Source organism: Sciurus vulgaris (genome assembly GCF_902686455.1).
Source record: "Sciurus vulgaris genome assembly, chromosome: 5".
Lineage (NCBI taxonomy): Eukaryota > Metazoa > Chordata > Mammalia > Rodentia > Sciuridae > Sciurus > Sciurus vulgaris.
In genome coordinates, this window is record NC_136465.1 from 149,661,341 (window position 1) to 149,676,483 (window position 15,143).

The 15,143-nt window shown below is 37.1% G+C and overlaps 1 long non-coding RNA gene across 3 annotated transcripts in view; it reads right to left on the reverse strand.

Moving 5' to 3' along the window:
* Nucleotides 1-487: 487 nt before the first annotated feature.
* Nucleotides 488-15,143, reverse strand: part of LOC306660760 — a 32,511-nt gene continuing 17,855 nt past the window's right edge. For 2 of the 3 annotated variants that reach the window (XR_013763732.1, XR_013763733.1), the window contains exons 3-6: nt 13,972-14,059; nt 12,539-12,870; nt 4,600-4,714; nt 1,576-2,637 (exon numbers count right to left, since the gene is read on the reverse strand). This is a non-coding gene — a long non-coding RNA (uncharacterized lncRNA). Of the gene's footprint in view, nt 514-1,575; nt 2,638-4,599; nt 4,715-12,538; nt 12,871-13,971; nt 14,060-15,143 lie in introns of those variants that run through there. The other variant, XR_013763731.1, reaches the window with a different exon arrangement.

The window sequence follows — 15,143 nt, forward strand, 5'->3', positions numbered from 1 at the left end:
TTAATGTTTTATGTATTTCATATATATGTGTGTGGGTATATATATATATTATTTACTTAATTCCTTACCTTGCCAAATTTCAACTTTTGCTCTCATAGAACGTAGTTAGGAATTGATTGTATTTTATACTTATCTCTTTTCGATATGTGTCTTCTTGGATTCATCATTGTAGCACCAGCATCTAAAGTAGAATCTTGCCTATAGGTAAATTAATTTGAAGGGAAGGAAGGAAACTATGAAGAAAGGAACGAAAGTAGGCAGGCAAGCAGGGAGATAGGAAGGGACAGCAGGAAAAAGAAAGAATCCAGTTCACCATGAGAATGCTTGATTTATTTCCCTATGGAAAATCTTGTCAGTCAATGGCAGTTTTCAAATTCTAGATTATCAGTGTTCATCTGTCTATAGGTCTTCCTTGTCTCATTCATATAGATTTTACTCCTAAATCATGTTCTTTCCTGTGGCTTGCTTCTAGTTCTTTTCTTCATCTAGCCCATAGTCTTGCTGATACATCACCTGAAATCAAGAACCCAATCTTTAATCAAAAGTCAAATAAAAATATATTGAGCAAATAAATCATAGGAAATACCATACTAACCAGTAAAATTTACAAAACTCTTTTCCTGACTGTGAAGACTTTTCAGTAAAATTTGTCAGCCAACCCCTAAACATGTTATATAGTGAAAGGAGGTAAGCTGTGGCCTCAGTGATTCTCTCTTTGGAAAACCCTCCCTCCTTACCCCTCCTTACTAGATCTGTGACTTTAGGTATCTCACTCAGGGGCTATAAATTTTGGCATCTCATTTATAAAATGAGGGTAATAATTTCTACTCTAAAGGAATTTAAGGTATTTGTGGAGAAGTCTAGAAATAATGTACATAAAATATTTAGCATAATACCTGATTTATGGGAGGAAATAAAAGATATGTAAAATACATGCCTTTTGGTCAAACGAATATTCTGGAAATACAGTAATAGATGACTTCATAATTTAGAAGAAAGACAAATAAATTAGCTGCCAGCAATGCCTGATAACATAGTAAGTACACAATAAATACTGATCAATTGATTGGATAGATACGGAATGTGTTCTCAAAACACACGAAGTGATTAGTAAATACCAACTGATAGTGATACACCTATTGGTCATGTTTTTACGAATGACTCATTCCACTGGTGGGGGAAATGAAGTAATGACACATTGTGACATTATAGTCTGCTGGGTGCGGTGGTACACATCTGTAATCCCAGTGACTCAGAAGCTGAGGCAAGAGGATCACAAGTTCAAAGCCAACCTCAGTAGTTTAGTGAGACCCTAAGCAACTTGGTAAGATTCTGTCTCTAAATAAAGCATAAAAAGGGTTGGGGATATGGCTCAGTTGTTAAGCACTCCTGGGTTCAATTTCATGTACCAAAAAAACAAAAAAGAAAGCCTGAAGATCTTAAAAACATGCTACAAGTATGTGAAATCTAATGAATAAAAGTAAAAGTAAAATTTTGAGAAATATGTTGCTCTGTAAAATACTGTAAATTCTGCAACAACATTGTAAAGCCTGAGGGGGGCGCGGGGAGAGAAAAGCAAGCACATTCGGGCTGGAAGGTGACATAAGGTCACCTCAGCATGAGGTGCTGAGGCAGAACCACTAGGCCTACTCTCATGTGAACTCTATGGAAAGCAGAAGGGCCAAATGTGGCTTTTCTCTTAGAAAATGCTTCTAGCTCTCCAGAACGAGAAGTTCTTATTTTCTGTTTGCCTGCTCAGTATCTAGATTCATTTTACTACTTCCTTCCTGAACACAACCTACAACATCGTGACTCTGAACTCAGTGGATTCCAGAAATCATCTTTCATTCGTAGAATTACTTAATGAAGACACTGCAAGCGAGTCTTAGAGTGCATCCACTTCTTCCTTAGATAGTGGATCTACTTACCTTATAAAATCTTGACAACGTTACTTTTCTTCCCTGGCAGAAGAAAATAAAGAAGGGTGTTGGCCCCGGGGGTGAAAGCGTGCCCCCTGTGATAGCCTGCCTGGAGTCTCTTCCCCTTGAACGTGTTGGTTTTTGCTTGGCACACTGCCTGTGCTGGCTGTGATTCTCCCCTATCATATCACAAGCTATAGGACAGCTGAGCTTAAGACCCATTCCTTAACCCATGCCTAAACCTTTCAGGGTTCTTTTTGTTACTCTGAACAGGGCCGAATTACAGAAATGGGATAAAACTGATCTTATTGCACATATTGGCTGCACTCTTTAGGCTTTGTGCAAAGCCCTTTAAATCCATACATAGGATGTTAGTGAACTGAGCATCCAAACACATTTGTAAAAGCCAGGGCTTAGGCCACCTGAAAGTATCTGATATCTCTCTTTAGCGAGTTTGCATATTTTCTTACAAATAGAGCTACTCTTAAGTCCTTCTACTGTACAATGAGTTCATGTGAGGACAGACATTTCTTACTCAATACTGCACCTTTCCGAGACTTCAAAGGCTATATATGCTTACCTTGCTCATAGAACTGATGGTATCAAATGTTGTTCTAAGATTGATTTGTATTTATGTAAGTCCTGGATGTTAAAACTGAAATGCTTAAACCAATCTTTTGGATTTTTTTCCTCTGAGCTACACTTATGATCTGTCATGCTGAATTGAGACATTAAAAAAAAATAATCAATAGTCACATTACAAGCTTGGAATGCATAATCCATAATGTTTTCCTGGGAGCCTCAAAGGTTTAGCTACACTCTACCAGTGGGGTTGCAATTTTGACCTCTTTCCTTTTCTTTCCCTTTCTTCCTTAACTCAGATGTGGCTTTCACATTGGCCCACAGTCAAGAATGTTTGCTTTAAAAAATGGCTCCCAGTTTTTCTTTTTCCAACAAAATGTTATGTATGTGCAGCCTTATTCTAATGTGTCTTTTGAGGCTTATGGAGTAAGGCTAAGCAATCTCTGAACTGAGGGACTACAAATCATGGGGAAGATGGTGAAAGGAAAAGAAAACGTAGAAGAGAAGAAGAAAACAGGGGAGTCCCTTGCCAGAACCTTCTCCAGGAGAGGCCCTGATGACCTCAGCACTAGATATAAAGCAGCAGTCAATTGTCACTGCCATTGGTCCTCATGTCTGTCCCTGCTTGATGACTACACAATCCAAAGGAGAGACAGATAACTTGTCCCAGTTGTATCACCATCTGAGAAAGTTGTCACTGTGAAATATTTCGTTGGGTGCTGAAGTTAAAACATTAAAGAAAACCAGGAAAACATTACATTAGAAAATAAAACATTTCTGGAGAATAGAAAGCATTTGTTTATAACCATGAGTTTGTTTTCTGCCTTGGAACTAGAATAAAAGAAAATAACTACTAGCACTACTAACACATTTAATAATACCTATAATAATAACATTGGTCAAGACTTGAGTGCTTAATTTTTTCCAGTCACTGTGTTATGCATTTTAACACCTTATTCCTTCTATTTTAATCCTTATATCAACTTTAGGAGATATTATCTCCATCTTATAGATAAGGAAACTTCATAATTGAATGGCAAATTAATAGCTAATTTATACTAGTGATAGTAGTTATAGAGACAGCAATAATGACAGTAAACATTATTTTAAGGACTTCATATATGTTCCCTAACTTAATCCTTAATAATAAGCCAATAAGATAGGTTCTGGAATTAGAAACTCTACATATGAGGAAACTGAGGCACAGTAAAGTTCAATACATTTTCTATCATATTCAGCAAATGAAGTCTAGTGCTGGGATTTGGACCCAGGTACTGTGGCCTAAGAATCAAGGTCACTGAGAATACGGTACCTCCTCCCCAGAAGCAAGGTATAAATAAATGTGGATTTTGTACATCAAACTCCAGATCATAAAAGCTTCTCGTTTACTCTATTGCAATGATAGAACTCAGGTGATGTTCAGATGATGGTGACAATGTTTTCCTGGTTGCTTAAGCCCTCTGACTGTGACATAAATGGATCAGCTACAGAGACTAATGCATTCTGATTTGCTCAGGACTCTCTAGCACTGATGGTCTCATGTTCTGGGAAACCCTTCAGTTCTACACAAACCAGGGTGGTCGGTAAAGGCAGTGTGGAATATGACCATGGCTCAGTTGATGCTCCTTGCTCCATTATCAGGTTCAATGAGATATTACCAAGCAGAGAATTAAGCCTCCATCAGAATATACCCTATTCTGAAACTCCTGTTTCAACAGGACGTTCAGTATCAATTTTCACCTCATGGAAGGACTCAGTGAAACTGTACTGACATTAAGGAATTCTCTGTGACTAAGAAAGAAATATACCACGACTAATATATCATGGTTACCATTCTATTCTTCCTGATCTCCCACCCACACCTTACTCTACAAAAGCCAGCCCCAGGTTCATCCTGGCAGACAGGTTGGTTCCTAAACACTGCTACCTTCATTCAAGTGCCTAGTCAAGAGTCAGCTGTGACCTCTGCCCAAAGACTCAGAGAGTGGCCTTTTTATCCTTGGACAGTCTATGAGAATAACATCTCCAGTTAAGGTTTTTATGTTCCCAAGTTACTCACAAAATATAAACATTTTTTTAATCTTTGAGAAAGCCAGACCTGGTAGCACCTGTTGGATGACATGAAGACTTAGTGGCACATCTGCATCTGGTGAGGTTTGGCAGAAAACAGGAGGGATATCAGTAGATTTTCTTAGTAAATAAGTAAAGCCTTCCTGAAAAAGAAAATTAAAACAACTTTAAAACACTGTGTGAAAATCCATCTCATAAGCAAATCTGATCTGCTCAACAGATTCACACTTTTTTATCATAAGAAGCATATCTTAAGTGCCTACTGTATGCTGGATGTTGTTCTAGAAGCTTGGAAGGGGCAGAAATCAGTTAAGACAAAAGTGTGAATTAAAAAGTGCTCAGAGTACTATGTTCAATGTGTCATGAGCCAGATTGACAGTGAAGTAGGAACTGGGTGAGCTAAGGAGAGTAGGAAAAGAGCCTTCCCAGTCATACCATGTGATGTGCACAGATAAAGAAACTAACTAAGCTTAGTGTTCTAGAAATAATAATTTTTATAACTAGGATATAGCATCAGACAGAGGGCTGTGAGGAATACTGAAAAAAATGGCTTTTAAAATTACTTTCCATTGCAGATTTTCACAGTTGTGTCAAGAACGGTGCAGTGGGTGCCCAGTTATATTAATGATGATGCTAATAAGTAATTTTCATTGCACACCCTCTGTGCTCCAGGTGCTGTGCAACAAGCTTGACATTGATTTTTCTCTGGCTAGAATAATTAAAATATTCGTAGGAAAAATGTGTTTTCCAGAACAAATTACTGAGAATAGTAGCAATGTTTCATATTTTTAAAAACCTCGTTAATGTCTGACATAAATATAGTTGTTTCTAATATCTGTGGCCGCATTAAAAAATGAATTGTTTCTACTGAATTTTATTTACTTGTCTTTCATCAGACTTTATGCTGAATAACAGAAACATAATAATGAAGAAACAAATGCGATGCCTTTATTCGTGGAACCTGCGGTTCACTGGGGATTGCAGTTTATGTACTATGATCATACAAAAACATCTTATTGGCTCTTGTGATAGAAACTTTTAAGAAGGAAAAGTCCTGGATGCTATGGCAGTACCTGACCAGTGGAATGATCTAGGACAAGGAAGTGGGGATTGGGTGATTTGCAGATGAAACCACAGTGCAATCTTGAGAATAAAGAAAAAGTACATCTTCACATCTCAATATAAAATGTTCATCTTTTAAAATATAAAATTATTAGTAGTAAACTCATACTGAAGCAATTAGCTAACAGATGGAAGCTTTGGATTCAAAGCAGATTCTTGTCTTTCCATCAACTAGCAATTAGAAATCGAGAAAGCATATTCTTAAACCATGATGTGTCAAGGATTTGCAGGTTTTAAAGCAAAATTGTCAGGGTGAAAAATTTACAGTCAACTAAATTTTTGTTGCTGCCTTTAATTTTTATGTCCCCAAGAGCTGTTTAGCATTTTCTTCATGTTAGTTATTGTAGTTATGGGAGAAAATTGAAAGCAACACATATTTTTACCTTCATAAAATTATATTAGAATCTTCCAAGAGATTTTATTATATGTTATTATTTTATATGTTATTTTTATTAACATATTCTACTCAGGGCACTGGATAGTCTGATTTCTTAAGAACAATAATGACAATAGCAATATTGGGATTCTGGAAAGGTCTAAACAACCCTTCTAGATTCTGAACCAGGTCCAGAGATAAATGAAAGGACTTGTAATGCTACACTAGAAAGTTCAGTGCAGACAGGTAGGTCAAAATGAGACTCCCACATCACCACTCATATTTAGGCTTTCAAAGTATGACTGTAACCCTGCTGACCACATCTCTACACCCTGAAGACCCCAGATTGCCTCTGTGGAGCAAGGAGCAAAGCAGGAGGGTGGCCGGGGGAGAGGAGGACCCTGAGAAGTCAAGTGGCAGCGAAGCCCAGCAAGCCCTCGTACCCTTCATCTACTTTCACCAATGAGTACCTTCCCTCCCCCAATCCTTCTCCTGTGGGGTGGGGGGGACTAGGGAACAATGAGAGAAAGGATGAGGAAGAACTTGGGAAAAGGGAGAAAACTATTGCCTTCTTTAAGTAAGATGGATCTTGAAATCAGGGTCCAGGAACAAATAGGAATAGTTTCTCTTCTATGTTTCCTTCAGTGTTTGTCTCTGTGGCTAACACCATCAGAAGCAGAGGAATGCAAGGGAATTTCTCCAAAAAAACTCATTCTCTCACTTCTCCTCTTCACCTTCAATCCACCCATTAACTTTGTCTGGCTTGAAAAACTGACATAGGGGTTGGAATCTCTGGATTTTCCGTCTTTTCCAAAACCAAACTTAAAAATGATTTGTTTAAAATAAATAATGAAGAATTCAATGTGATAAGGGGAAGAAAGCCCTTTGTAATCAGAGATCTCTCCTCTTCCCATAGTAGTCAGCAAACTTGGTCTTTGCCAAGTGACCAAATTATTCTGAGACACAATTTCCTCATTGATATGATTGGGATAGAAGGTGGTCAAAGTATTATTTGATTGAAATCAAAACCAATGAGAAAATACATATACAAAAACTATTCAAATGAATCATTATTCAAATAACTATTGAATTATTTTTTTTGAGTACAACTTTATTTGAAGGTGGGTAGGAAGTACATTACCATCAGTAGTACAAAATGTACAGTCAGAAAAACAAGAAATTTTGCTTCCTTTAGTTTGATTTATTGAAATGTGTAAATGTACTCCACTGTTATATATAAGTAGTTAGAACAAATAAAACAATTTAAAAATTTTTTAAAATGCACTTTATTCAGTTTCTCAGAATTTTTAATAAAATTCCCGGGGTTGAGTACTTCTTAACAATTTTCCTAAATTTCTGTTTCTTTTTCTTCCTTCACCTCCTTTTTTCTTTCTTTGTAAGGGTGTGTGTGTGTGTGTGTGTGTGTGTGTGTGTGTGTGTGTGTGATGGATATAATTTTGAAACTCCCTTGAGAGTAGACTCTTCGGGGCCATTTATTTATGTGAAAATATTTTATTGTTTTATTTACAAAATGCCCAATTAAAGTCTGACTCATAATTCAGCCTTAAACATCAATTTTTAGAAATTGTATTTGAAGTTTAGTCTGACCTAAATTGCTAAGAGCTCTCTGAATTGAAGCCTTTTTACAATCCAGCACTGATTTATTACACCCCAGATATCCTTACAAGGGAGACACATAATTTACAAAGTAAAATAAACCAAGATTCTCAGATAATTACTGCATTTAATAAATGTCATAATTTCCAAATACACACAGAGACCAAATTAAGTGCTCTTCACTGTTTTAGACTTAATTTTTGTGGTTTTAAATTGTGTGGTTTTTAAAAAAATGTAATCATGACTTTAATACACTACCATTTTATCACAACTTTCTTAACGGTATTAGTGTATTCTAAACATAATTTGGGCCAAGCTCATCACCCTTTTTCTTTTTTCCTTTCCCCCTCACTGGGTTTAACGCAGTATATATATTTTCCTTGAGCAAATTTTGGTAAGAATATTTAAAACACTAAGAAAAAATTATTAGACTATGAAGATACAAGTCAATTTAGGCCTGAGAAGTGAGAGAAAAGGAGGGTTTTATTTCTCCATTTATCTTAATAAATACTTTGTTTTGGTTTGTATTTACAAAGAAACCACTGAGACTAGCCCACGTATGTGTTTTTTAGTGAGCTCATCCTCAAGAGGAAAAAATGCTTATATTTCAATTTTAATTATTGATCTGTAAAGTTCAACATACCATTGATTCATCTACATTATATCCATATAGAGTAAGTAAAATTGCTCCCAGCAGAAAAAGTTTCACTGGTGTTCCATGCAAAATGATGGTAAGGTGTAGTCTGAAGCTCTGTTGGGAAGGGAAGTCGGCTTTTGTGTCTACTTATAAAATATTTTCCTCCCAATTGCTGAGATAATTGCTTTTCAGCATGCGTAGCACCAATTAGTGCATCCAATATGGTCATACTGCTCTGTAACAGCTCTTCCCATGCTCTTTCATTCCCATATCAGAGAGAGGCAGATGTTTCCAGATTCTTGGTATGTATCACAGCTGTTAGGCAGGACCAGAAAATAGCTAATCTGGATATTTTGGCCCCATAATTTATCTTTGTTATCCTTGATATGCCCCTTACACACTTTGGGCAAAAGCTCAGTCAAATTCCTTAAGTTTTTTTTTTTTTTTTTTTTTTTTTTTGGTATGTTTGCTTGTTTTAATTAATGTCCTAAAAACCCCGTTTGCAGTATCCAACTCGCACATGTGTTTGCAAAGAGGTTGATCACAGAAGTTAAAGAATCTAGTGCACTGATAGCACCTGGTAAATACTGCAGTGGAGTAGCCTGGTAGCTTATGTAAATATATTCAATCACACGTTGCAGGGCTCATGGAGAAAGAAAGGTTCATTGATATTCTCCAGTGTCTGCAGGATGAGCTTAAGGTTCTGAGGGAGCATAAAATAGAATACATGAATGTGCTGTCCCCCTGTTATCTCACAGTCCCCAAATGCCTGAGCATGAGCATTTTGCTGTAGTGTGATCTTCACTTTCAAACAAGCAGTAAATGTTTTTCCTGTGACATGGTCCTTAAGTGCCTTTCATGCAAGCCAACTGGAGGGAAAATTGTATTGAATTTAATGAAAGAGCACCATACTGTACATCAAGGTCTTTTTCAAGGGCTTTATTCATTCTATTTTATTTTTGTCTTAATCCCTGACTTTAAAATTGATCCCAAGTGAGATGTCATTATTAAGTTCATAGATTAGTAGTCTGAACCATAATTCAGTTTGGTGCGATGTACAATTTAGTAATATAGATAGGAAAAAATTGTAGTGTGAGTGGGAAAAGGATCCTGGTTGTTATCATTAAGGTGCCAGCAAATATTTCAGTTGACATTTTATAGCTAGATTAAGATGTTGAAAACCTTTACTAAATCAGCACCAGTCTACAGTACAAAGCTAGGACTCACTAGGGTCTGAATCAAGGGCACTTTGGATTTTGATTTAGACAAAGTGTCAAAAATCGGTGAATACTTAATAAGTGCTATGACTACTTATATAAATTGAGTTTTAAGTTAATAAAAACAATGCCATCTGACTGAACAAAGTATGCAAGCATCCTCTTATTTTCTTTTTGGTTAAAGCAAATGAGTATGTTACATTCTTTTCTCAGTTGATCTAGCACCATCATTATTCACCATTAACCATTTCCTCCTCCATAAATACTCTTTTGGCTTCTTTATCACCATAACTTCCTAGGGTCTTAGAGTTCATTTTTCTCAATCTGCCCATGCTCATCTTATAATCTTGCAAACACATGGGTTACATCCTGCAGAGAACATTTTAATTCCTTCAGAGTCAACACAGAGTTTGGATTAGAGATGATCACATGACCCAAATCAGGTCAAATAGAGTCAATGAATCTCTATGACAACATTTATATCAAAATTATCCAGGAAGGATTACATTCTTTCTTCTGAGGCTGTTGGCTATGAGAATGTTGGTATCACAGTGCTTCTGTGCATCACAAAAAGGAGACCAAAAACAAATAGCAGATTAAAACCAAGACTCAAATAATTCACTTAAAGTTACTGGAGCTAGGTTTGCTTCTGGATTTTTCCATATCATGAACCAATACATTTCCTTAATTACATGAGTGAGGTTTTATGTTAGTTGCAAATGAAAGTCTTTGATGATAAAATGCTCCCATCCCCAAGTATGCGATTGTACCTGTATCTGCACACCCTCCACATCCTTTGTCTGAACTCCAGATCCCATACAGATACCTTTTTCTTAGAGGGTCTTTATTTGAGCATCTCCCTGGAACCACACATTCAACCTGTTCACTTCTATTCACCCAATTTCCCAACCAGAAACTTGAGTATGATCTTATTTTAATTTAAATTTTTATTTTTACACTGAATTTTGATTCATTGTATACAAATGGGTATAACTTTTCATTTCTATGGTTGTTCACAATGTACATATACATATACATAGGGTAATACTGTCTGTCTCATGCTACTATCTTTCCTTCCCACATCCCCTCTCACCCCATTTTCCTCTACACCATCCAAAGTTCCTTCAGTCTTCTCTTTCCCACCACCCCACTGCCACCCCTGTTGTTTGTATCATTATGCACTTATCAGAGAAAACATTCAACCTTTGGCTTTTGGGGCTTGGCCTATTTCACTTAGCATGATATTCTCTAATTCCATCCATTTACCAGAAGATGCCATAATTTTGTTCTTCTTTGTGACTGAGTAATATTCCATTGTGTATATATACCACAGTTTCTTTATCCATTCATCAATCGAAGGGCATCTCAGTTGGTTCCACAATCTAGTTATTGTGAATTGAGCACCTATGAACATTGATGTGGCTGCATTACTGTAGTATGCTGATTTTAAGTCCTTTGGGTATAAACCGAGGAGTGGGACAGCTGGGTCAAATGGTGGGTCCATTCCAAGTTTTTTTTTGACACTTTCTACTCCTTAGCCCATCCTCCATGTCCAAATCAATTATCCAGTCATTTTAATTCACTCCTAAATGGTTTCTTATTCTGTCTAGAGATCCTCATTCTCAATGCCTGGTATTGGGTTGTCCACTATTTCTTGGCTGGATTATATGCCCAGGTTCTTTTACCTGCCTTCCATCTGTCCTTTGCATTAAAGTCATAGAAATCTACCCAGAGTGCAAGTTTGACTACAGCATTCTATTTAGACTTTATATGACTCTTCTTTGTCCATACAGAACTATGAAACCAAAATTTTAACATGTCTCAGAGGCTCTTTGTCATCTGGCTCTTCCTTACTTCTCCAGCCTCAACTTCTGTTGCCCCCTCTGCTCACAGGATCTTCTTACACATGCCCATTTTAGTCCTCCAAATGAGCCATGCTTCCTCTATCCTTTGGGTTTGCCATGATCTTTGCTTGACTTTTTTATATTCTTGTCCAAGTGTACTTGGTAGAATTTTGCACATTCATAGGAAATTTTCTCCTCTCTGGATTTCTACTCTTAGGACCACTTCCAGGGCAGGGTGGAATGTCTTCTTTGTACTTCTCTAGTCCCTGAAGCTCATTTGCCTACTGAAATTTAAAGTACCTATATTTGTTATCATTGCCAGTTAACATCACCTTCCCTGAATGTAAGGCATTTGAAATCAAGGGTCTCAGCCCCTAGAAAACAGTGCTGCTTCATAACTCACTGGGGAAATGAGTGAATGAACAGTGGTTGAACAGTCATGCCATTGAGTTGGCATAGATAGAGTTTTCTGCTTACATAACTGTATCAGCCTCTTTCCAATATTCTAAGCAGCTCAGAAAGAATTTTTTAAAATAGAATAGAGGAATTTGAGATCTTACTTCAAACTTCACTTCCCAAATTCATTTGACTGATTTTACATTTTAAATTAGGGGAAGGTTTGTATAAGGGAAAATAAGGGCATGCCTTTTACTTTCCAAATTCATTTTCTTATCAAAACGTAGACCTTTTGACCTCAGTTTACATATTCATTTTTAAGTTTAAAATAATAACATTATTAAAGAGACAGGTTGATAGTTCATGATGGAAATTATGCTACTCTATGGTAAGTGACTATGCGCTTTACACAAAACATCACAGCTGTGAGGCTGCCCTGACAAGCCTGGTGCTGCAGGCAAGAGATCCCTGAAGAGGGGAGGGATAGAAACATCACAAGAGAAGAAGTAAAGGATACAAGAGAGAACTCAGCTTTTGCACAAGATAAAGACAATCTCCCTGCTTTTCCTGATTTCCCCTTACTGCACTGCTAACACAGACACAAATACACATACACACACAGACACACACACACACACACAGAGGCACACCCAGAATCTGTTCTAATTTATTATTCATTTGATATGGTCTTAAGTCTTTTTAATGTTACTATCACAGAATGCCTGAAGTTGGGAACTTTATGAAGAAAAGAGGTTTACCCTAGCTTATGGTTCTGAAGGTTGGGAAGTCCAATATCAGGCAGCTGCATCTGATGATGGTTTTGTGGTACTTCAGTCCATAGCAGAAAGTGAAGGGACAAGTGTGCACTTCCGGAACAGGGAAAAGGTGTGCAGATCCCTGCATGAGCTGATCCTTCCTTCAAAAAGACTTCAATCTCTTCATGAGGGCTCTACCCCACAACCATCATCTCACTAGGTCCTACTTCCCAACACCACTGCAAGGGCAATCGAGTTTCAACTTGAGTGTCAGAAGGGACAAACAATATTCAAACCATAGCAGTTATCAACTATTATTTCAGTGATTGGATTTCCTGGAAAAATAAAGAACCAAACGTAAGGAAGAGAAAAATTCAACAACAAATTAACAAACTGCAAAAGTCTCCTGTCTTTCTTGAATCTACTTTTCCTCCCTTCGAATGTATTCTTCCTCAGAAAGGCAAAGGGATAATTCAAGAATTCAACACTGATCAGATTCAGCTTCAAACCTTTTAACATCTTCCCATTACTTTTGGGATAAAGCGCCTAATCATCACTCTGCCTATTAGTCTACACAACCCAGTTTCTGCCTGATGTTCTCTATTCATCAGTTATCTTCCGCTTTATCTATTCACATTCTGGCCAGATGGGGGATCTTTCAAGACCCCTCTATTTGCTTAATTAAATCTTACTATCCATTAGATCTTGTCTCAGCTTTGCTTTCTCAAAGAAGTCTCTTCTGAGTTATCAGGACTGGTTATGTCACTCCTGACTTTGACACAGCTTTCCAGTGAACTTGACTTTTTTGGAAATGCTTATCATCCTCAGTAATTCCCTCCCTAGATTATAAACTCCATGAAGATAAAGACCATATCTGGTCATTTTTCTTGCAACTATGTTAAGAAGCACGGTGCCTCACAGTTAATGATGGTTAACAAATGTGTGTTGAATGAATCAATATGTAATAGGGGAGGCAGTTAGACATGTGTGAAATTCACATACCAGCTGAGGCTGCTCAGAAATGTTGTGCATCAATTTCTTTGACAGTAGTCAGCTTTAAGAAATTAAACTGTAGTCCATGTCATGTGTCTCATGACTCACCAAAAAGTATGCCTAAATTGTATGTGCATATATGGATGTTTTTATTAGTTTTCCTTCATGTTACTAAATATACTCTAGCTATGGAAATGCATGCATGCACTGGTGACTTTAAGGCTATATAAAACTCACTAATCCTGGATACTGAAAAATCTTTTCTACCTGTGGTTTTGTAATCCATCTCAGAGGTATAAAGTCCTCTTTTATTTTATTGTTCTATTTCTAACTGCAATTCAAAATCTTCCGGTATTTTCCTCCCATCATGCAGTGCACTATCTCTGAAAGAAAGTATGCAGCCTCAAGCAACGGTTTCAATGCTGAGTTGAAACCAGCCTCACCAGAGCAGTCTCAGGGGAATCTTGTCCTTGCACACAGGTCCAGGTAGTAGCCCTTAGTCAGCTATCCAATGCTTGTCACATCTGTTTTCTTCTAGGAAAGAGTGCAGTTTTTTAAGAAGTTGCAAATCTGGTTGTATTAATCCCCAATTTTCGGCCTGATCCTCTTAATTTTTTTAAAAAAACTAGTTATATAATTTAAAAAGTAAAATAGCTACATAAAGTTTGCAAGGAAAACCAGATTCATTCATGCTTTCTTGTAGTTAATTCTTTATTTTTCTAGGATTTTTCTTCAAATTTATCTTTGGACAGCTCTTTTAAGTATTTAACTTCTGCTCCTTTATTTTGTAATTTCCAGGGACTAGCTTTTCTTCTCTGAATGTTACTGTCTCCTATTTTTGGGTAACACAATTTCCTTTCATTTCTCTTCAATTATACTTTTCATGAAAACATTTCTTCTGTTTCTTTCATCATCTCTGTTTCTGTTTTGTTATTTTTTATTTTAATCTATGCTTCTAATTTAGAGAATCTCCTCTCATGATTGGCGACTGCTGCCTGTTCATCTCTTAGAGGTTGGGCAGCCCATTGGGAGTTGAGTATGTGAAGGCAGATTGGTCAATGTTTGAGCTTTACGGTGTGTCTGGCTGGGCTATTTCTTGAAATCTACAGACTTATTTTCTTATCCTGGTCAGTTTTCTAGAGAGAAATCTTATAATGTTGTGTCTGGAGAGAATAAGAAATTGGCTACTGACTACCCATTCATAACTAGAAGAGCCAAGAGGGCCCACTGTTGACCTTAGATTTTTACTTTGCTCCCCTGTATTTACTGTGATACTTCTTCCTTCATCTTCATATGCTGTCCCTCGTTTTCAACCATCCTAGAAAATAAATACTATGCTGGAGGTTTTATTTTCTGCATAAAAATCTCCTGACTGTGCGTGGCTTAGAATTGGATCTTTGGTTTGAGCTGCTCTTTGTATAGACTCTGAATGATACTCTTTTCAGACCCTCTTGTTCCCCATGTTAGTGTAGCTGTCATTTCTAGTTGCTGAGCTTTGCTGGGCTTCCTCCTGGTGACTAGCTTGCTTCAGGGGTTCCCACCCTGCTGGCTAAAGCTTCAGCTTTCTCTGGTCCATTAGATCCATCTTTACTTATCCATTTGACTTTCAGCTTCT